The following is a 23,251-nucleotide window of genomic DNA, read 5'->3' as shown; positions in this document are numbered from 1 at the left end:
AGGTGCTTAATTACAGCACGATGTTATTGGGCAGAAAACAGGTTCACTTCACCAAAAGCCAGCCAGGTTGTATCCACGGCCCAGCACTGTGTTTGGGGAGAGCCCCATGGATTCCTATGGCTGCCCAGCCATACCAAGGAGTGAGTACGTGTGCCATGTGTGTGAGTTTGGTCAGTGGCCCTGTTCTGTTGGGGTCTACACAAGCGTGTGGTTTGCAAAACTAAACAAAGGTGCAGACCTTGTGATCTGAGAGCATCTCACCCCCAGTGTAATGATGTGGCATGAAAAGTGCTGCAGGTGAGGAGGCACCGTTAGGACAGGGACCGTGACTTTGTTGGCTCACCAAGCAGAACCACTCATGTCTGTGTGGTTCCACAATCTTGCTGCAAACACAGCACAGCTGCTATGTGGACACAAGCAAGGAGCAGCCACGGCTCCGACCCTGCAAAGAGGGTTGTTGTGCAGGAGACATCTTGAGGTTGTCCACATGCTTAAAATATTGTATAGGACTTTTTGTACTGTACTGAAACTGCTGTCAACATCAGAAGTGCTGGGGAAAAAAAGCAACATATTTTCCACCTGCTTTTTCAGTTGTGCAGCAGCCTTAAGAACCACTACACTCTGCTTGTATGGCAAATAAATGAATGTGTCCCCTTCAAAAGAAATCCTTTGAAACTACTCAAACAACAGAGCTGCATAATGCACTGGAGGAAGTGGCTGTAAAGGAGAAAACCTCATGAGCTGAACTCTGCCTGTTTGTATCTTTGATTCTTGCTCCTGAGTTTTAACCAAAACTCACTATTTCAAAACCAGTAGGTGCCCATTCCTCTCTTCATCCTTCGGCTTCATGTCTCTGTGGAGACCTGGGAGCTGTGAGAGGTCTCAAGCAGTGGCTGTGATGGAACTCTGCCATTCTGGGCCTTCTGAAAACATGTTTAAAGCTCCTAAATGCCTCCCCCCCAAAAAAAAAATTAAACATTTATTCCCTGAAGTCCCTTCTAGGTTTCATCTGACAAATCTCACTGTAATTCATTTGAGTGCTATTATGAGTTTGCTTTCCAAGGGAACAGAAAACAGATGTGATAAATGCCTGAACAAGAGATTTAACCTGGCATCTGTTGTTTTAAAGAAATGTTACAAAAGAAAGGAGCATAACCATGTTGTGTTGAGATTTAATTGGTAGATGATACACCTGATTTTCCATTGTCTCCTTTTCAGGTCACAGTGAAAACACGTGGTGGAAATGTGCTCTGAGTTAAACTCATATGGCCCATCCACAGCGGTTACAACAAATCTGTGCTGGTTTTTTGTTTTGTTTGTTTTTGCAACAGTCAGCATATCAAATAAAATTAATCCACTGGTCAGAATGGAAATTAGACTCTTTGTTCAAGGCAAGGAAGCAAAGAGAATCAAATGTGGTAGGCAGGATTGCTGCAAGGGTCTGGAATCCCTCAAAGCTTGTGTGATGTACTTTGTATGATACTTAACTGTAGAGCTAAGGGGCTAATTCATATGTTTAGCATAATTATATGCTTAAGTGCTTTGCCAGATTCAGGAATAAATAAGTTGGGATTGTGACATAACTACTTGACGAGTACTTCTAAAGATGGAAGCTCATTCATTCTCTCCTCTGGGGGAAAAGGAACCACATGAGATCCATGTCATAGAGATTCTTTGCATTTCCTCTATTGGGATTTTTGGAAGTTGAATGATAAAATACTGGAATATGTATCTTTGCACTTGTTCTGCGAATGCCGTGTGGCAAATGTGCAGGCAAATGGAAGTTGAACTGAGAAGTTCAGCATGTGGGTACCAGGAAAGGGAGTGAGAATAGATCAGGTTATCTCCTATTTTAAAATAATGGCACCCGTTATTTGCACTAATTATTGTAAAATTGATGCAGGGTTTGCATATCTGGGTTAGTAGGTAAGTTTTCTAAACACTTCATTTCAGTTAAAGAAGAAGAAGAGCTTTGGAATGTGTGCAAACCTTCAGTGAATGCAAGAGAGATTTCAAATTGAACGTCAGTCACTGGCAACACAACTGAACATTCACATTCATCGTGTTAACCCCCGTTAGACCTTGTCTGAGGATCACATCACAAGGTTGTGCTCTTTGTTCTGTCTTTTAGGTTTTTTGCATGCAGATGACACAGCTGGTTTGTTCAAATTCTCCCTATACATCTCAAGATAATGGTACACAATTTTTCTTTAGGTTTGGAGCTCTTCTTCACTTTAACAAACATAATCCTTCCCCATATTTGCTTGTTGATGCATTTGCATTACTTGGGGGGATGGGGCAGGGGAGGAGGGGTGATGAGTACCAGCAAAATCAATGCTCCTCTTCATGAGAGCTGAGGCTGCTTTCTGTGTGGATCTGTCATCACTGGGTGGATGCAAGGCACCCACAGAGCACGGCTTGTCGGGTGCCAGGGCTCTGCTGCTTGTGTGCTTGTCACGGGTGGGCACCGGGCAAACCACGCAGCTGCAGAGCTGGGGCTGCAAAGGCAACTTTCCATCAGCCACCCTGTCCAAGAGCCAAGGGAATGGCATGTTGCATTGCCTTCCTTGTGTATGGGGAGGGCGGGGGGCGCAGAGTGCAGCTCTGGAACAGAAGGCTGGTGCACACTCTGATATTTTGGCCAGTTAAATAGATTGCAAGGCCTCTCGTTAACTTCTGTTTCCAAGCAGGCAGCCTGAGCAGAATAAGATTACTTTCTCATTTTACATAAGGCTTTCACATTCTATCCCCCCTACTAATTAACTGCAATAAAGGATCTGGCTTTCTTGAGTTCCTCCTTTCTTGTCTGATACACTTTGAATTCGATGTAACCATTATGAAAGGTATCAGAAGAAAACCACTTTATTTTATTTTTATTCTTTCCCCATTCTCTACGTACTGCGGGTATTTTTAGATAACACGTACTTCACCATACTTCACAAACACAGCAGAAATACCTTTCTGCAGGTGAATGCATTACGTGCCATTAAAACCACGGATTTTCAATAAGAGTAATCCATCTGTCAGTGGCCACACGTTTTCCTGCTTTTTAAATGTTTTTTTGTTCTGCACCCAAAGAGTCGGTACTTAAGAAGCAGTGCCATGAAGAATGTTAATGAGCTCACACCCAGCCTTACTGCCATGAGGGACCACCAAGTGTGTCTCGGTGTTTGTTGCTTTGCTCAGGAGTGCATGAGACTGAAGAAGAATCAGACTGAGTTAACCAGAGATTTACTGTAATCCAGAAAGGCGGTGGGAGCACAACAAGGAACTGCTCTGCAGACAGAAATCCAGCAGTGCAGCCTCTCGGTACCTCTGGTTTGTGATATCTGATGTGTGTCCAAGCCCACACTCAGGGCATGGTGAGCAGTTGCCAAGGGAAGAGCAACAAGACCGGCAGTGTGTTTGAGCCCTAAGACTAAGAATGGCTTTGATTAAATTAATGTCATTTTATGGGGGCTCTGATATCCTTGTGTTTATTTTGCAGCTCACCTACCTCTGTCTGCAATGTGAGGAAGAGACATGGGAACACATTGCTGAAGAAAAAAAAGAAGAAAGGAAACAAACAGAAAATTGAACTTGCCAGTATTACCATGGAGAGTGGTGTAACTGCAAAGGAACGGATGTATTTCAGCTCGATGGGGACAAGTGTGCAATTCTCTGGGCACGGTGGCTGAGCTGTAGTCAGCCTGTGCTGCGTGGGACCAGATTCATTAGCTTCGGTAAGATTGCTTCGCTGAGTAGGATGAGCAGGACCTGGCTTTTAGAAAACCACAGAGAGTATTATTGCAGGGTTCTCAGGTTTTTCTCCCTGTTTAAATTGGCTCAGCAGGCCTTGCAACAATCCCTGTTGGTTTGAACAAAAAATGATTTGCAGTTTCCTAGTGGCCAACAACTGTTTCTCTTCTAATCCGATATTGCCCTGAAGGGAGGTTTGATCTCCCTGAGGACCAGGCAGCAGTAATCCAAAGTTACTTACATGGGGCCAAATCCTGCTTGCCACCACGTTGTGAAGATGGTGTAGTAGTTTGTTTTACATCTAAGTCCACAGTGGCTCTGGATGATATACAGAGTGTGGTAAGATTACATGCCAAAAAAATGGCTGTCCTTGATGATATTAGTGCTTGGGCATACTTTTGACAAAGACATATGGCTGTGATTTTCCTACCTTGAACTTGAAAGAGAAGTCAGGATTTAATTTTATGTCAGCACCCGGAGGCTCTTTATTTCTTGCCTTTGCTCTTTATTGCTCCCACGCTGCAAAAACATACACCAAACTGAAGTCTCTAATAATACAGCCTATGGAAATCACAAATGCGAGGTCACACAGTGCTTGCTATTGGCCCCTGAAGTCCAACTTGGGCGCTGCTATAAAAGCAGAGATTCTTCTGCCATACTCTTCTCTCTTCCTGTGCTGTTGGCCTGGGAACACAGAGCTCTTAAAGAGACTACAGAGCTTTCCTTCCACGTGCATGACAAATGGAACAGTGTCTTCCAAAGGGACCACTGATTTTTACCTGTCAATGATCAACATTTCCAGTGAAACAGCTAAGAGTCATGTGCCTGCTCTGAAGGCTGATATGTCAGGGCTGTGTCGGATCAATGGCAGAATTAAATTGCAGGGTCAGTCTTGGCTTCAGTTTTTTTTCTGTAGATTTGGGTTTATGTAAAAGGGGAAAGGAAAGCAGTCAGAGGAACTTCATCCATTTCCTCTCCCTCTGAACTTGCTGGTGCTCCTGGGTCAGATTATAGCTGTGTTAAAGCCCTGTGGGTGCACATGAGCACTGATGGAGTATTGCACCAGCACTGTGCTCCCCACAGCCGTGCAATGGATACTCACACTTTAGTCTTTGAATGAACTTGTGTGTTTCTGTGCTTCTCTTGAGTGATACTGATGGTAAATCTCAAATAGGCTTTGGAGAGCCAACTGAGTGTGACCTGTTTTGGGGAGTTTATCCTATTTTGTAGTGGTTATACTGTCATGGATGAAATAAGCATTTGCTTTTCTGTTTGAGGTTGCTAATGGATTTCAAAGCTATTTGCTGTTGTAATATTTTGCCTAATTGTTTTCTCTCAGCAACTGTATGCCTTCCCTTCTAGGACTTACTCGTACATTCCTATGCAGTTAGATTGATGCAGATTCTATTCACTTCCACAAAATGAGTCTGTTCAATAGCAGTTGGGGTTGCAGACAGAGAAGACAGAGGCTGCAAGAAGATGATTTGTCACTTGAAATGTAATTTCTAACCTGCTTTCAGAAAAAAATGACACCCCAATCTGAGGCAGTGGGTGACACATCATTTCATGTGGCACTCATTTGGAAGTGCTGGGCAGCTGATGATGAAGGTGACAAACAAGCTGCACGTGAGCCAAATTTCTGACTACTTCACAAAGGCTTTTTTTTCTTTCTTTTTTTTTCCCCCAGCGTCACTTTCTGAACAAAATGCTTTGGGGAGGATTTGGGGTGGCATGTGGGAAGGCTCTTGGAGGTTCTGCACCACATCGGAGTGGTGTGTTGTTCTGTAAATATTGATTCTCTTAAAACAGGTTGACTTTAACTTGTTTTTAATTAGTAATTGCAGATGTTCAGATGGAAGCTGGGATCATTATTCTAATAGTGTCCTATTAGCTTTTAAACTATTCCTCTTCGAGTAAATCTGTAATTAGAGTGCTCTGTCTATCTGCTGTAGCCTACCACAAATCCTATCTGTAAGCCAATACACCGGGATGCCAAAAAGCTGCAGGGATTGTAAATTGTGTCTTATGATTGTGTTTTGGGTAATTGCGCTCTGAGGACTAAGCAGAGCAACACAGCAGAACTGCAGAACAGCACCCACCTTCTCTGAGCCCATAGGAACAATGCTACATCCCACAGTGATTCAGAGAGCTGCTCCAACAGCAGGGGCAGCCACGAGAAGCGAAGGAACAGTGACTGCAGCTGTATCCCACTGCCACAAACAGACCATTCGCAGAGCAGCACTTTGTACTGATGGTGCTGACCCAGCAGCCCATCATCCACACTCCGTTCCCAGGGGAAGCAGGGAGCCAGGGCAGGTCTGGGATGGGGACAGTGTGGTCAAGTGGGCAAGGAGAGCTCCTGGCCCTGTGGGAGGAGACTGTCGTCCTCTGGGTTAGGCTGAGGATCCAGCAGCTCCCCTGCTTCACAGGGCCCAGCTGCATGGCTGGGGGACATGCAGTGGTGTTCCCTCTGCTGGCTTTGTGTGCATTTGGATGAAGTTTTTCCCCTAAGCTGTTGTTTCACCTCCTCACGTGTGTTTGTGCCCCTGTTCCCAGCACTGGGCACTCACCCAGCACTTCTTTCAGGCAATTTTCTATCAGTGCAACCACACAGAATCACAGCAAGCTGTTCAGCACCAGACTGATGGAAACCAGCACTGAACACTGTGTGAGATGTTGCTTCAGTGGCAGCATGTAAAGCTTGGCTGGTCTAGTTATTTGATCCTTGTAACTTGTCTCTTACAAACAAGAAAGTAACCTGTTTCATTCACTGCCCTCTGGTGGCATATTCACTTTTCCTTATATTAATCCCTCTCACGTACAAACAATCATCCATTTCGTTTGTTGGTCCCAAAGGAGAAGTTAATGTCATTATTTGCACATGGCAAACGTGCAACAGAAAAACAGATGCATAGACCTTATTAGCTGCCTGCGGTAGCATCAGCAACACCCAGAGCTGTGATGGCCCCAGGGTCCCTCCCCACCTACTGTGAGAGATGCTCCTCCTTCCCTGAACACTCATCCCAGTCATGTTTCCTACTGGAATTGAAAATGCCAGTTATTACCATCAGATAGGATGGCACTGCGTCTGTACGTTTCCCTTGGGAGTACTGTCATTAAACTCCTTCAGTGATGAGTCTTAATTGTGTGCTCACACTGAAATAAAATGGCATTCTAAAAAGCACACTCCAACTTTTCAGCCTTCTGGAATCAAGCCTGGAATGGCATAAATCTCCATGCTGTCCAGAAGAGACTTCTTTCTAGGCGAGCAGTTATTCAGACCTGATGGCTTATCTGCACAGCTTTCCTTCCTTGCTATCTCCCTGTGCTGATCACCGTGTCTTTCTTTTCTCCTCTGAGGGCACATGGCTTAGTTACTGGTCCCATTCAAAAGAAATAAATAATGCCACGTTATATCTGTCTGTCTCTTGTGCATCCCTCCGAAGCAGTCACTCTGTTTGAAGGACATGCCACCAGCCTAACCTGTTTCTCTGTCCTGCAGCCTACACCCGGCAGGGTCTGCCAGTACTGATTAAATATCTGTACAAATGGACTTAACAGATGGTAAATTTTACACTGATATGAGACAGGAATCAACCTCCGTATCTGTCTTTGTATTATTTTTGCAAAACACAAGATACTTCTGAAAAGCAGAGGTTGGTTTCTAGGGCTAGCCTGCATTGCTGTGCTGCTATGCCCAGTTTCATTCCTCTACATTCATACTCCTTCTACACGCCATGCAGTCTAACTTGAAGACTATGTAATCTCTTGCTTCTTTAGAGGAGAAGCTGCCAGGGATTTTTCAAATTACCTTGTATTTCTCAGTGTTTGTTGTTCTTTCATTCAGACTGTGCTTGTAGCACATCCAGCCTGATGTGACTAAGCTGTTGACTCACTTCTTTTATGGCTGCAGTAAAACTGGATCTAATGACCAGTGTCTGGATTTCAACTACCAACAGCATTTGCAAAATAATCCAGATTGTTCCTTCTCAAGGTTCTGTGTCCTGGTATAACGTTCATTTAATGTGAAATGCTGAGTGAGCACAGCCCACTAGTAATCTCAATTTTGACTTCTTCACTAGAGATTATCTGCCTGGCTGCAGCGTTATCCCAAACCTTCCAGTTCAGAAGGTTTTAAACAGCATTCTTTTGGAATCTGTCCCTGCAACCATTAGCACTGGTAATTGCACTTAAAGACTTAATGTCAACAATTAGCCTTGCAAAGGGCTCTAGGGATTTCATAACTTTAGGAATTAGTATCTTGCCTGTGTGTAGCCATCCCTGTGGTGTAGGGTGGGTGTTCCTCAGCCCCTGCTGGCATTTCAGATACACATCCCACCGTGTCTGTGTCACACAGGGGTGAGGAAGGGCAAGCTCCTCGTTTTTGCAAGCAGGTTGACCCCAGCATGTTTTCCAGATGTAAGGAAGGCTTTGGTGAGCATCTGCATGACTGCGTGGCTCTAGCAATTCTGCTCGTGTCTTTGCAGTGTGTAGAATGAGCTTCGTGCACAGGAACATGGCACTTGAGAGCACGGTTCTCTCTAAATCCTTTGTAGTTTCCTTGACAGTGGCAAACTAGAGGGCTGTTAAAAGTAATACAGGGTATAAATGGGAAGGACAATCAGGGACCCAAAGTTGATTCCCTGGAGCCTCCATCATCTGCTGCACGCAGGGAAACCTGTAGTAATTCCCACCGGGCAGTCTCAGAGTGATGATGGTTTTTAGTCCTAAGACATCTGCAATTACAAGGCTTCCAAATTGCAATTGTATCACCATATCTGACACTGAAGTCATTCAATTCCATAAGATTATTAGTTTCATTTAAAGGAAAGGTAAATTAGTCTATGCAGATGAGCTGAACACCCAGGAGAAGCTCTTGGTCCAGGGGACTGAACTGTCCAACATTTATTGTTTAGCATCTCACAATTAGAATCTATCAAACAAGACAAGCAGCCTCATAATGGGAAGTTGCTTTCAATGAGTACAAAGTTCCTTTATTTTAGAAAGGCCTAAAAGCAGCAACTGAAGTTTCAACAGATGTGAGGCTCCCTGAATTCAGATGATATCAAACAAACTGTTTGGGCGGTTTGGGGTCATTTGGGTAATTTGCTTTGGAGAAGTTGAATTATTTTTCCCAGGCATCCTAGCTGGATGCCCAGGGCCCTGTCAGACCTGGTGAGGACCTGGGCTGCCCTTTGGTTGCCACCGACTGAAGCCATCCTGCAGTGCCAGGGCTTGAGCTGGCTCAGTGGAAGCCAGCCCAAGGGTTTTGTCTGACTGTGGCGTGGCTGCAGCTCACAAAGAGACTATGATTCCTGCAAAAAGACAGCTACCTTCCGCTCAACAAGAAGTTGTTGTGCTCGCTGCAAGAGCAGCACTGGCTTTTGCTAAGTGGTTGAGTGGTTTTAAACAATGAAAAATTAAAACAATCATTCAATTAAATGTGAGCAGATGCCCTGAAGTGAACTGATGTGGCTAACTTTACAGTTTTATTGATGATAAGGCTTGGAAGTATTTGATCATTCTTATTTCATGACTCTCTTGCTTAATATATTATACTTTTTTTTTTTTTTTTTTTTTTTTTTAATAGCTGAGGTGGTTTTAAAACCTGAGATAAATTTTTGCAGAAGCAATATGTTTTCCAAGAAAAAAGATGCAAATGTCCAAGAACAGGTTGCTTAGAGGATACGTAGCCAGAAGGGTCTCACTTGGTGTTACTCAGAGCAAGATTCTAAAAGATATTTAGGAGCTTACAGAGGAGACTGACAGCTGGGATTTCAGGCTCAGATGTGCAGCAGCCCCCTGAATACATCTTCCATAGAGAGAAACAGCTCCCTGATCACATGGGAGCTAATCCATGCCCCATCTGCAGGGACCAGCACAGAAATGTGGAGTGGAACTGACACCACAATGTCAGAGAAAGGCCCCTTTTTTAAAAAAAAACCATTATATTTATCAGTCGTTCAGCATGAGTTTTGTACCCAGGTACTTTTTGAAGGCTGAGGACTCACAATGTGGCTGGTTCCTACTGCTGCCAACACAGGACCGCACCAAGGTGATGTCTCCTAACAGTGGTTTGTCTTGTCGCAGGATCTGACTCCTTGCTCACCTCTCTGATCCATAGTGTTGTTCTCAGTAACATTTCATCCTCATTCGTGTATTTACTGTACTGTTTCCGCTTGATTTCTGAATATACCAGGCAGTTGCTTTGCTCTTGTTGCAAATGAAGAAGGCAGTGCAAGTACTGGAAAGCAGAAAGAGTGCAAATAATGACTTCCCTGGAAAGGCGAAGCATCACTTACCTTATTACAGTAAACTAATTAAAGCTGAGCTCAAATCTTATCCTCAGGGCTATGCATTGACACCTGGTGATAATATATCTAACTACACGTAAGACAGTCGGAAATAAAAGTCTCTGTTTTTATTAATGCAAAAGAATGAGCTTTATTCCTTCTGTTTTGGTTTCTGAGACTGGCTATTAACAACCCGGGGGGAAACAATGTTCAGATGCTGTGACCTGTCCTTCCACAGTAGCATGTGGCAGTGGGATGGAGTCCTCTCAGAACAGATTACCCAGTCTCTTCCTTGCTCTTCTGCCTTCGTTTCCCAAATCCAGTATCACAGAGATGCTAAAGATGCTCCAGAAGATTCCCTGCATGTGATGCACCTCCTCTCCCCTTGGACATCAGTTGCTCATCATGTTTATTTCTCTTGTCTCTTGATTTCACTGTATTGTATTGGTATTGCATATCCTCCATGTTTTCTCCCCTTTTTTTTTGGAATCACAGCACGGATTCCTATGTTCAGCAGAAGAGACTTTAAAGCATCTTTCAGTGAATGAGAAGCTATAAAAGTCTTCTTGTTGCCAGTTCTTAGTTACTAAAAATGAATTCCCATGGGAAGTCATTCTCTTGGGTAAGAATATGGGAATTTTTTGGAAATCTGGATCAGTGGAGTTTTCTTTAGAGCAGGACTGAGCATATTGAATGGACCTGTGTCCATAAGGGAGTACAGGTGTTCTGAAAAAAGTGTTCTTTTACAATGGAAGATAGGTTAGTGTGGGAGAAAAGTTAGAGGACAACCTTAAGTTCCAAGCGTTTCATCTCTGTGATGCATTGTACACGATTAACAGGAATGATGAAGCGACTGGAGGCAGAATCCTCCCAAGCAGAGTGTAAGGTGAAATGATCTCTGTGTACTTATTGAATCTAATCATTTACATCTCATTGAATCCAATCAAGTTAGCAGTTTATCACATTAAGATTGCATTAAGTTGGCTGTCTCCAGCGTGGCTGTATTACTTCTGGCAGGGCCTCTACAGCCCCAACCGTGGGGTTTTTTTGTTCCTCAGAAAAGGGTCTGATGTGGCTGGGGAATGGACAGCAAGAAGGAAGCAGCCTTGCAGTGCCTGATGCTGCTCCACGTCTTGTTGGGTTGCAATGGAAGCAAGCTGTGGGCCATCAGGCAGAGACAGGACCACGTGGGGGTCCTGTACACACTCAGGCACTGAACTGTCTCTAAAATCAGCACCATCATTTCCTGTTCCTGTCCCTAAAGCTGACCATTGGCCATGTCTGTGTATGTTTTCAGCAGAACAATTTGAAATTCAAAACTTAAGCTGATCAGCTGTAATCAGAGAAAAATAAAACACAACAACACAACCCAGTGTCCAAGTTTCGAAGTGATGAAGAAGCAGCCTACTGCTCACAGCCAGCTGCAGCGAGGGCAAGGAATGGGGTTAACCTGAGAAACTGAATTTGAAAAATGAGATATTTTGGGTAGTGCAGCTACAGCATTCCAGACTGTACAAAAACACCAAGTATTTTTGTAACTAACTCTTGCTTATGAGGCAAAATCAAATTACTGTGCTTCTTCCTTCATCTGCAAGTACCCAGCCTGTAAAACATCAAGGGCTGGAGAGAAGGGTGCTGCAGGGACGGCTCGGCTGCCAAAGAGGTTTTTAGGGAGAGTTTTGTCCTGGCGGCCATTCATTGCTGCCCTCTGTCCTGTTTTACTTGGAGAGATGTGAGCTGGAGGGGGATGCCCTCCTGCCCAGCTGAAACGTTTCAACCAGCAGAGAGAAATAATAATCATAAAAAAAGAGTGTAGTAAAAGAAAGTCAGTTCCTGTCTGTAGCATTTTAAACAGCTTTTGGGCCTTTGATCTAGGATTACCAGTATCCTGCAAATTGGGTGTCATTATTTAAGCATCAGACAGGCAATGCTTGCCATAGGCCCCGGGCCAAATAAATATGGTTTTGCCGGAAAATGATTTTGCAGTGATAATGGGAACATGAGCTGAGGAGAGGGGAAGGCCCTCATCTCCCTGCCCGCATCTCCTTACAGCTCACCCCAGCGCAGTGGATCAGGAGTCGTCAGGAAGGACAGCTCTATTTCTATCAGATGCTCTGTGTGGTTTTTCTTGGGCATGCAGCAGCATCGGGTTTGTTTTGGACTAGGCTGAATAAAACAGGGTTCCACAGAGGCTGGGAGAAAAAGAACACGTGTATTCTTCAACGATGATTTGGGGATTACTGGAAAGGCACTGAAATGCATACTGTATTTTCAGAAAGCTGTGTGGATTTCAGTAATTTCCTCTTTCAGTGCTGGAACTGTCAAAAGTCAGCACTGTTGTCTCTTCATGGTGATCACTGCTTGAGCTGCAGCGAGCCCTGTGCAAGCAGCCGTCCAGCCTGCTGTATGCAGCACATCCTCTAGAGCTGCCTTGCAGGTCCTGCAGCCCTTAAATTAGCTAGATCTTTTTTCTCAACTTCCATCTTATTTGTAATCATGTAATACTTGCATTCCTTGCAAAGACCTTTCAAGTTTCCAGGAGGGCTCTCACCTATTGCAATGCAGCCAGATCTTGGTGCAGAACTGGGGCTGCAGGGACATGCACACAGCGCAGCTCAGCTGCTGTAACCAAGGTGACTTTGAGCTGCCACTCTGTGCTGGTAGTGGTGAGGTTGGGGAGCTCTGAAGGAACGCTGGGAGGGAGCAGGTTCTGTCTGAGCAGGATACCTTTCTTTTATTGGCCATCATTTACATGTCTCCGAGGCAGCAGCCATTAACACTTCCATCTCATTTTAGGTAAGGAATTGTCAACTGCTATTTTTAAGTCTGACTTCTCCCACTATGCGACAGACCCAGTGCACTAATGAATGAAGTCACCATCTTTAAGATTTGGCCAAGGAGCAGCTGGGCAAGAAAATCTTTAAGAAGTCATCATGTCAGTAATGATGGTTTTTTTCTCAGCTATTTTTGCTTTTTTCACTGAGGTCATAATAATAATAATAATAATAATAATAATAATAATAATAATAATAATAATGAACCCCCCCAAAAAAACAATAAATGCCATTAATTCAGTGGCTGTATTCCAAATCATCTACACTTTACACACAGAGAAGGAATACAAAATGCTCAGAAGTGCCATTTCAGTGATTTCTCTCAGTGTGATTTAAAATGTTTCTTGCATTTGGACTAGACAGAAAATTCAATTTCCAACGCTTGGAGAGTATTTTTTTATTTTTTTAAAATCAGGCTTGTTTATTAAACTCATAAAAGTTAATGGAAACAACAAAAAGCCAATATGATCTGGGGAAGCAGTAATAAGGTTTATCTCCTTAGGAAAAGCACATGTTGGTGGGGACAGCATTCCTTGTTCCCCTCTTCAGGGAACTGGGCTCCAGGTACTGGGAGAAGGGACCTGCAGGTGCTGTAGGACAGAGCTGCCCTGGGAAAATCAGTCGTAGAACCACAGAATCACCAAGATAGGAAAAGACCTCCAAGATCATCCGGTCCGAACAGCTGCCTAGCTCCGTGTTGGAGCTGTAGATCTGTGGGTCCCCTGGGAACAGCTGGCACACAGACTGGGGCATCCTGCAGCAGAGGTGCCTGCTCTGAGGAGCTGCCAGGTGGGCCCCCCTGCTGGCCTGGCTATTTTCCTTCCAATTAATGTCATTGTGTGTAAATCTGCTGTGTGACTCCAGAGATAAAGAAATCTGATGTGCTCCACTCTGGTGCAATAAATCTCTGGGCTCTGGCTGTGGGAATGCCAAACCCACCCATCAGTGTATTATTCATACACCCATCAATTGTGTAGCTTTTATTGCTGAAGCCCAAACACCTTTGTTTTGTGTGGTGGAAAGGAAAAATCCTATGAGTGTGAAGCCATGTTTTGCCTTCCAGCACATCCTTATTTTCAGTCACATCCCCAGGACCATTTTGAGATGCTGTAAATTCACTTTCTCATCCCATGTTCACCACTGAACGTTTCAGATTATTCCTACAACACACAAGTGCACACGTCTTGGTGCTCTCTAGTCATTTGGACCACAGTGACGAGTGGATGGCATGATGTGGTGATGATGGTCTTTGCCCTGCAGCATACTGGTGGCCAGGCTCTGGCTGTGCCCGGCTCATCAGCTGGGACCATGTGGAGCTGCTCACAGATCAAAGTGCAGCTCAGAGTGGTGAAGTCTCAGCCTTGGGCTCAAAGAGATCCCCTGCCCTGAAGCTTTCTGCTCTTTCCTTAAATAAATCACTTGATTTTGCCAGAGATCTCACTGTTTTGTCCAGTTGGTGTCCATTGAATCAAGCACGCCAGTCCGGCTGACTGAGGCCATAAAAGCCATGCAGCTCCCAGTGACAGACCATTTGGGACTTATTCTCATTACAGGCTTTTTTATCATTATTCTTAAAGTAGAAGCCTGCCACAAATAATGTATGTTGTGTCTGGTGTGTGCTAACTAATGGCCTGCTGGCAGGCAGCTGTTTTGCTGCCTACAGTACATTGTGCCTGAATATTCTAGTGGGATGGGAACTGTGTGATGTTAGCTGTAGTAATGACGGGCTGCCCACACAAGCCTACATCCCAGAATCCTACATCTACATCTCAGAAACCTGCTGCCTCTTCTCATTCTTTCTTTAAGCACCTTATATTGCATGGGCTCCAGCAATATCACAAGTTAGTATCAGAAAAATTAGAGGGAAAATGCAAAAATAATGCATAAAAATGCATCTAAATCCTCTTATTTCATTCTTTCAGAACCATCTTTGCTTCATGAAGAGATTGTGAGGTGCAGTGAGATAGGAAATTTCACTTCTGAGCAGTCCTTATGATTATTTATGCCGCATCACGACAGCAGTCCCGCTAGGGGATGCTGCCTTTATGGTGGCTGTATAGTGGTGTGAAGGATGATGTACTGCTGCAGGAGAGCTGTGGCAATGTATTATAGCACTGAGAGTGGGGAAGCAAAGTGGGTTTTGAGAAGCTTGTGAAAATGCTGTGGCAGAGAAAACACCCAGCGAAAAATACCCAGTGGATTTTTTTGCATTATTTTCTACCTATTTAGATTTAAAGTCTAAATAATAATAAAAAAATCAAAGCAGTGGCTGATTGCTCAAAATCTCAGCCAGTTCCACAGGTGAGCAGGCAGCTCCCACATGTCCAGTGCCATTTGTCATTAAGTGTTGGATCTTTGCCTTCTCTTCTCTTAATTTTCCATTAGCTTTTAAAAGAAAGCTAACAACAACAACAACAACAACAATAACAACAACAATAATAATAACAATAACAATAATAATAATAATAATAATAATAATAATAATAAATAAATATCTTTGAGCAGCTGCAGGGCAGAAGTCTTCTTGAAATCACCCATTGCTGTTTGTCTATGAATACCGTTAGGTTTCAGAAAGTAAAAAGTGTAAAGCTGCATGATTTTTGAGTGAGAGTGTAGGGCTGAAACACAGAGGTTTCTGTTCTGTACCTGCTATAACTCACACTGGTTTATTTTTTGTGCTGTGGGTGAGACAGGGAGGCACAAAGCACTGCCAGTGAAGCTTATAGTATCTTTGAAAGCAGGAGAGTTTCTTGGATGCGTACTCATCCAGTCTGCAGGACAACTGAACTGCACCTTAGCAGCACTGGGTCTTTGTGTCCCGTCTATCAGAAGACCCCCCCATAGCCGTTCTTTGTGCTACTTTCTGGTTCTATTTAGCCAACTTCATCTGGAATCATCAGAAGATACTACCACTGCGTAGTGTTTCACACAGCTGGTTTTGCTAATGTTCTTGCTGCACTGAGATAAAATAGAGGCAACACCAAATTTTCCAATAGTTGTTCAATTACCTGAATTCCTTTATAATAAATTAGGAAGTTGTTTCCCTTCATGTGAACATGTCTGTTTGCACGAAGCTCCTTTTAATGCAGGAAGCCTGTCAAACCATCGTTCTTGCTTGAATTTTGGGTGTCAATTTTTATCACCATCAAGATGATGGAATTTAAATTGGTGATTAAAAAAAGACATCCTTAAGGATTTCATTTGCTTTTAAGAGCCCTGCAAAATACAAGTGGCTCAATTCAGAGCTGCCAGTTAAGACAAAGTCGTTGCAGTTTCTGGAGCTGTGACAGTTGTGGCTCTTTGGGATAATGCATTGTGGCCTCACGTGATGTATGTTTTGGTTCCCTTTGCCTTCAGATACACCCATCTTCTGAGCTGGGAGCAGATTGGTTTGGGAAGGCGTTTAGGTTAGCAACAGGATCTGGAAAAGCATAGATTTGTGTCTTGTCTTTTTCTTCCTGGCTGCAGGTGCCATGTCCCTGGCCTCTGAGATGACAGAGGTGGGGCTGGCCCTTTGGAAGTGCTCTGGGACCACTTTCTTCTGAACGCACTCCACATCAGGAGGGCAGGTGACAGTTTGTTTCCAGCCTTATTTTTGCATTGTTTTATTTGTTGCTTACTCTTAGCTATTGTAACAATCCCATACTTAACAAGCAGCCATATAACCTAATACACCCACAAACAGATAAATAAAATATTGATACTATCTGGACACACTGTGTTCTTTCAGGAATAAGGAAACTCTTCATACCCCTCTGAATCACAGCATAAATTATAGATCAGATAATTATCCTGTGTGACTGTAGGAAATGCTAGGATGAAAGTTAACAAAAGCAGACCAGTGTCAGAGCAGCAGCTTTAGGTGGAACTGTGAACTGAAGAGAAAGGTTCAGGTTTTCTGATGTCAGTCATGCAAACATTTGTTGCCTGGGCTTGTATCTTAATCCTGAATCCTCTCAATACTACAAAACTGAAGTCTGGAATTTCTGGAAGGTTTGGAGGTGATGGTGAAAAATCAAACTGGAGAGTACTGTGCCATTGGGGCACTGCTGGGACAGGAGGCTACGATGGAGCCCAGGAGGAAATGGCCGTGAGCCCCTCCAGAGCCAACCCAGTGTAGATGCACATCAGTAACCTTGTGGTGTCTGGAGGGAACAAAAGCAACCTGCAGAGATCAGCATAACAACGTAGGCAGGCATAGATTTACATGAATTTATTGGCTCGGTTGACAAAAGCCTGCTGTATTTTCCTCCCCAGTTGTATTGGCTTGTCTTTTGTGCTGATAAGTTTGAGTTTGCTTTTCTATGAAGGAAAAATAATAAAAGATGAAAGTGCAGGTATTGTTGTTGTTTATAGCTCTCATACATCTTTGCAAAGCAGCACTGGTCATAAGGAAGCATAGCTACAGAGCAGCATTCTTTGCAGCTTGTAAGATGCTTTTCCAAACAGTGCAGTAAATACACAGAGCAGTCGCTGCCCAGCTGCTCCCTGACATTCAGGAACCTGCACAAAGCCAGGGATCTGCTCACTCTGAAACCCGGTGTGGAGAGCCTTCCCGATTTACAGCAGAACTTTGGAAGTAATTGAGTTATTACTGGGGCATTTCTCTCTCTCTCTCTCTCTCTTTTATTTCTTATTTTTTCCTTGAGGTGTCTTATTCAGCAGATTTACAGCCATAAGCATCTGCACTAAGCTGCTGCATCAGCTGGGGCAGCTCAGGGCAGCATCAGGCTGCAGTTCCCATAGGGATGTCCCAGCTGCCTGCACGAGGCACGTCCTGATCTGCTCTGTGCAGATTGCAGTGGCACTGTGGGGTCTTCACGTGCTGAGAGAATCCTCTGCAGTTGGTAGTTTAGCAATGACCCCGTAATAGAGATACTTGTAGACATCTTTTATGCGTCTGTATGTTGATGTGTTTACCTCTTTGGTTGGATGAGTGGCTTTAGCTTGATGCTAGATTTTATTTCACAAGGAAAGTGGCCTGTAGGTAGGAATCTGTTCTTCTACCTCTAGGCAGAAACAGAGTCTAACTGTAATCTGAAAACCCATCTAGACAAAAAGCTCCAAAGCCCAGAAATGCAAACTGTGATGATTTGCTGGATTCCAGAGTGCTTTGTGCTGTACATTAAAGGTCACTGTGATGTTTTGGAGTTAAATATACTGTAGCTCTCAGGTATTGATGTGTATAGAGCACCACAAAAACTGAGAATGATATAGGGGGGATTCTTAGATATATGCTGGGGGGGGCTGATGGTGTAGCCCAGCCCCATTCGGAGGCATCCTGTGTGCAGTGTCAGAGGGAGGGCTGCATGTGGCTGCCTCCATCACAGAGCTGTCAGAGCTGTTCCTCCTCCCCATCAGTAACTGTTATGAAGACATTTGCAGATTTGAATTTGCTTGTCCTCGTGTCACCCTTGAAGTAATATTAAATCCATTTTACAAATGGGAAGCTGAAGCGCAGGGGAACTAGATGGCTGTCTACAGACTCATCTTCAATCAATGTGTATCAAATTACTTAATGTCCATCCGAGTGTTCAGATTTAGCTAGAAGAAAGTGTGATCATCACCAGATAATGTCATTCACGTGTCATTATGGTCAAAATGACCAGGCAGCATGAAGATACGTTGCTGCCTGTCCTGAGAGCCAAGGCACTGTGCACTGTGGGTTGAAACTGACATAGCAAAGGAGTCAGTCTTTCCTGAGAAAAGTGCTAGTGATGAGCAGAGGGAGAAGCAGCCGCCTGGGGAGGAGTGACTTGTGCAGCTTGGGATCAGAGCATCTTCTGCTTGGGGAGTCCTGATCAGGCACAAAAGACATAAAGATCAATACTGAGATGTGAAGTTCAAGATTTGGCAGCAGTGTACGAATGCTACAAGCACTATCCTGGCAATACATAGCATCAAATAAACAAAAGGCAGTGCGTTTCCATGGAGTGTTGATCTGATCTCTGATTGTGTTTATTTTGCCAAATCCTGTTTCAAGAATGCAAACAAAGACAGAATAGCTGAAGAATTTTCAAACGGAATAAAGACTGCTGCAGATGTGCCTTGTAATTGCTGCTATGTATTCAGCTTGAGTTTCTCTGCACTGAGACATGTATAAAGATCTGAAGGGGCTGCAGTAACATCTGGAAGCTGTTTTGACAGCCTAATGGGTTGGTAAATAGTGTTTTTGAAAGCAAGGAGTGATGCTCTGCATATCTTTTTTTCCTGTGATTCTTCTCTCACAGTAGCTCCCAAACAGTGCTAAAGCAAAGATACCCAATGATCCATCCAAGCTCCTGTAGCAGATTTCTCAAGGACAACATAGGTTAGTAATATTTGTTCTATACATCTATGGGAATTGTTGATCACAGCCTGAACCTCTGATTGCCCACCTGAGGTGAGCACTGAGTCAGCCCTGGGAGTACAGGTGAAGGCAATTCCACTGTGCTACCTGAAGGGCTGGAACACAGCTGCACCTCTCCTAGAGCCCATTTAAGGGCTGGCTGCCACTGAGGTAAGTTCTTTCTCTGGAGGTTGTTCTTTGGTGGAGTTTTGCTGCAAGCCTTCAACATTGGTGAGCATTTTCATTTATTACTGATTGTCTTTTCATTGCTTCAATCTTACTTAACCAAACATCTGTTTAACCTCTGTTTACTTACTGACTGTACAGTTTCCTAAAGTCTTAGGGACCTGGTTAAGTCACAGTGCTGAGCAAGGGCACTGCTCCACTTCAGAGAGATTTTGTGGCTGTGATGATGTTGACTGATACACAAGGTAGATTTTTCAAAGCTGGAAAAAGCTGAGAAGCAAATAAGTGTGAGCTTTCACTTTAAGTAAAGCTAATGAGATGATGGCAAGATCAGTCATCATTTGCCCAGATCTGGAAGTACGCAATGCAAATTCCAGTGAGTACTTCTCCTGACTTATATGGCTGGTGCTCAGGTGGGATGACCCAGCTGGAGTCAGGGGAGTTTTTGTCCATCATGGTGCATTTTTGGTGCTACTTCTGCCACCCTTCAGTTCAGGAGGAGGAGCAGCAGGGCAGCATCCTTGTCACTTGACAATAACCCTTCCCATGGAACACTCACTGCCTTTGTAGATGCAAGCAGCCTTTGCAGTAGCATAAGGTTAGTTTAGATCTTGCCACACTGTGAGGATGTCTGTGCCCTTCATGGTGTCTCCTGGAGAGCTTGCCCTCAGCTCTGCCCCAGTGCTGAAGTATTTGCTGGGCCTAGTGCATGTATAGATGTAATGATGAGCTGCCAGTGTGCTTAGACTGGAGAGGGCTGGCACAGTTCTCAATTGCATAATTTGAAATATTCTGTGATGATGGGGAAGAGTTTATACTGAAGACACCAGCAGGTTCTCATTTGGAATAATCCCAAAGAACGTCAGTGTAAAAACAAACAAAACAGCAACGAAGAAGGCGTCAAGCCTGTTAAGCATTTGTACATCAAAGACAAGATCCATGCACAGCCAATGGGGCTCCATCCAAAAGTCCACACTTCTCACGTACTACAGAAGAGTTCTCAGCTCCAGTGAATTACCTGCCAATGGCAGCTCACCCTTCTAGAAACTAAGCTTTCCTGGGGGGGGGGGGGGGGGGGCAAGAAAACAACTTACACTAAGTCATCTGGAACAAACTTGGAGGAAACAACGATTTTTTTTCCCCTATGTGTGGGAAATATTACAACAATTTGTCTTTTCATGTCATGGTGAACCTCTAGGAAGGATGTAAGGCAAAGAAAAATAATGGAGATGCCAGATATTAAGTTTAGATTTGTAGCTCTTCATTTATTAGATGGCAGAAATCAAAATGTTACAAAATGCCTATTTTGTCTGGAGGCAAATGACTTAAAACAGTCTCTGTAATGGTCTATTGCACTGGTAAACATTTTGGTAAGCTCTGTATGGAGAGTTTTATAAGGGGATTAGTTAAATTTAATTTTGCATAGAGAACTCATCATTGAATGATTCTCCTGAGAGCTTTCACACTGTGCAGTTTTAATAAATATGAGAAAGAGATTTTTTTCAAGATTCTGCTTAATGCTCAGGGCCCGATTCCCACCTTGCTGCCGAGGAACATTCGTGGCAGTGGGAGATGTGCCTTTCCAGGACAGTGGGATCCATTTCCAGGCACGCATTTCCAGGGAGGAACACAAGGACTGTGCCTGTGCAGCTCCTGCCCACAGCCCTTACTGTGCGCACAAAACACCTGCATGAGCCATTCATGTCTGCCCCGTTTGAACTGTTTAGAAACATTCATGTGCTTCTTTCAGAGCACAAATGTGTGTTGTCAAATCATGCATTTGCTTGCAATGTGAAAAATTGCTTGCATTGGGAGTTCTGAATTTTGCACGTATGCGTGTCAATGCATGTGGGTGAGGGTGTCAAGTGCATTAAGGACAGTTTTTAGGCCTCTGTCTATCAGGTCAAAATGAATGGATGTGGTCATGTATTCTTACATCCAGTACGACACAACTGTAAATATTAATGACCTGTTTTCTAGGGAGGGGAATATTTTTCTTTGTAACCTCAGAGAGCTCAGTTTGCATCCACTTGAGTGTAGACTTTGCATTTCTAATGGTACGGCTGCACTTACATTGACCACACTGAACGGCTTAAACTTACCTGCGTGTCCTTTGAGCACCAGAAACATTAACAAACTTGAGTCAAGAGGAACAGACAGGAAAAAAAGCTCATTTAAAATCTAGAGTTGTAAAGGAAAACTATGTGCAACTGCAGGAATACTTCCAATAAAAAGGCAAAAGCCGAAGCCAAAAGAAATGGTTGTAGTGGTATAATGTCCAATTAACACACATCAGGGTGATGGCATTGTGCGTGTTATTTAGGCAGAATAGAGATGTGAGCCATTAAGTGTATTCAGAGCTGCAATGGCAAACTCTAAGCTTAAAAAATATTGAGCCCTATCTTCTGCAAGTATAAATCAGGCTCACTGTTGTCAGTGGAGCTGGACTCATTTATGGCTGCCAAGGATCTGTCTCATTAGGTTCATCTGATGCACCGTGCTGGAAACCCTTGTCTTGTGCAAACTCTGCAGTTTTTGCTGCCAAAAACTTCCCAGCCTTGAGAGAAGGAAAGAAATGTGTGACAAAACAGTTGCATTTGGGGAGGAAGAATCTCAAAAAAATGTTTTTTCTCTGTTCAGTTGCCAAATGTTTCCTCCCTCATAAGCAATTGAAAAGTCTCATTTGAGCAACTTCTCATGAATAGAATAACTGTTAACAAAAATGTATAGCCTGAAAGCCCATCTTCAGTATTTAAAACAATATTTTCTTATACTTAAGGGAATAACTGCTGACCTCTCACAAGCAAATGGGAGCTTGCCAATAAGTCAGACAGTCACTTAGAAAATGGGTGTTCCTCGTTTCTCTTGCTGCAGACATCCATCACAACTGGATCCTCAAATGAGGTGGGTCACCTGCCCATCCCTGTCTGTGGTTACCCACTGGGGCTGTAAGAAAGCAGAGTATTTATTTGGGACACAAACAGAGTTTTGTAAGTAAGAACAATGCATTCTTATGTCAAAATTGAAAATAGGTGGGTTTCATGGTTGAACCATTTGGTGGATAAAGGATTGGAGGATTGTGGCTGATGGCTCTATGTCCAGGTGAAGGCTGCAATGTTCCTACCAAAAGAAAAAGGCATCTTACAGTAAGTCATCTGGAACAAACTTGGAGGAAACAACGATTTTTTTCCCTATGTGTGGGAAATATTACAACAATTTGTCCTTCTGTGTTATGGTGAACCTCTAGGAAGGACATAAGGAGAAACAATGGGGGGTGAGCCTGAACCCCATGAGCCCCAGGGTGGAGTGGTGCAGGTGTAGCAGAGGTTGGGAGTGATGGTGAGGTTACTGCATCCGTAGGACTCAGTGCTCTGCAAAAAAAGCACCTCTAGGAAGCAAAATCTCTGGAAAAATAATTTACCATTAAATACGTAGAGCAGTGGATAGCTGATGTTCTCCTTTGCCTTTTAAAATTGCAGTAAATAGTAAATTTAAACTATTTTTGTCATCTTCTCTGCATGACTTTTATGCATTAAAGGCCCTGTAGTTGTAGCATTTTTATAGCTGGAGAAGTCCTAATTTGTCTCTATTGATTTTAACTTTGACTTGCTTTTACACCGTGGACAAACATCTTCAAAAATCAATATTTTTACATTTTGACAAATCTGCCACCAATGGTTTGTTTTACCCGGAATCCCTGCCTTCAGAATAGCAGTAAAATATACAGCAGAAAGGGAACCTAGTCAGCTTAAAATCTTCCCCATCTCACTTCTTGTTGCTCACAGTAATACCCATTGAATGTACATGGCATGTGCATCTGGGTTTGGATTTAAGGCCTCACTCGATGATGGCATTGCAAGATATCTTGTACT

At 43.6% G+C, this 23,251-nt stretch overlaps 2 protein-coding genes across 2 annotated transcripts in view; both read left to right on the top strand.

Moving 5' to 3' along the window:
* The window catches only part of IQCK (IQ motif containing K), a 99,884-nt gene extending 96,264 nt beyond the window's left edge, over positions 1-3,620 (top strand). The window contains exon 10 of the transcript XR_014933971.1: positions 3,488-3,620. The gene's annotated coding sequence lies outside the window, so the exon portion shown is untranslated. The remainder of the gene's footprint in view (positions 1-3,487) is intronic.
* Positions 3,592-23,251, top strand: part of LOC107321021 (acyl-coenzyme A synthetase ACSM3, mitochondrial-like) — an 89,106-nt gene continuing 69,446 nt past the window's right edge. The window contains exon 1 of the mRNA XM_085514462.1: positions 3,592-3,722. The gene's annotated coding sequence lies outside the window, so the exon portion shown is untranslated. The remainder of the gene's footprint in view (positions 3,723-23,251) is intronic.

The sequence above is a fragment of the Coturnix japonica genome, chromosome 13 (assembly GCF_054131305.1).
Source record: "Coturnix japonica strain WE chromosome 13, WE-NBRP24, whole genome shotgun sequence".
Taxonomy (NCBI): domain Eukaryota; kingdom Metazoa; phylum Chordata; class Aves; order Galliformes; family Phasianidae; genus Coturnix; species Coturnix japonica.
Note: the sequence above shows the minus strand (reverse complement) of the source record. Positions and strands in the feature narration are given on the sequence as shown.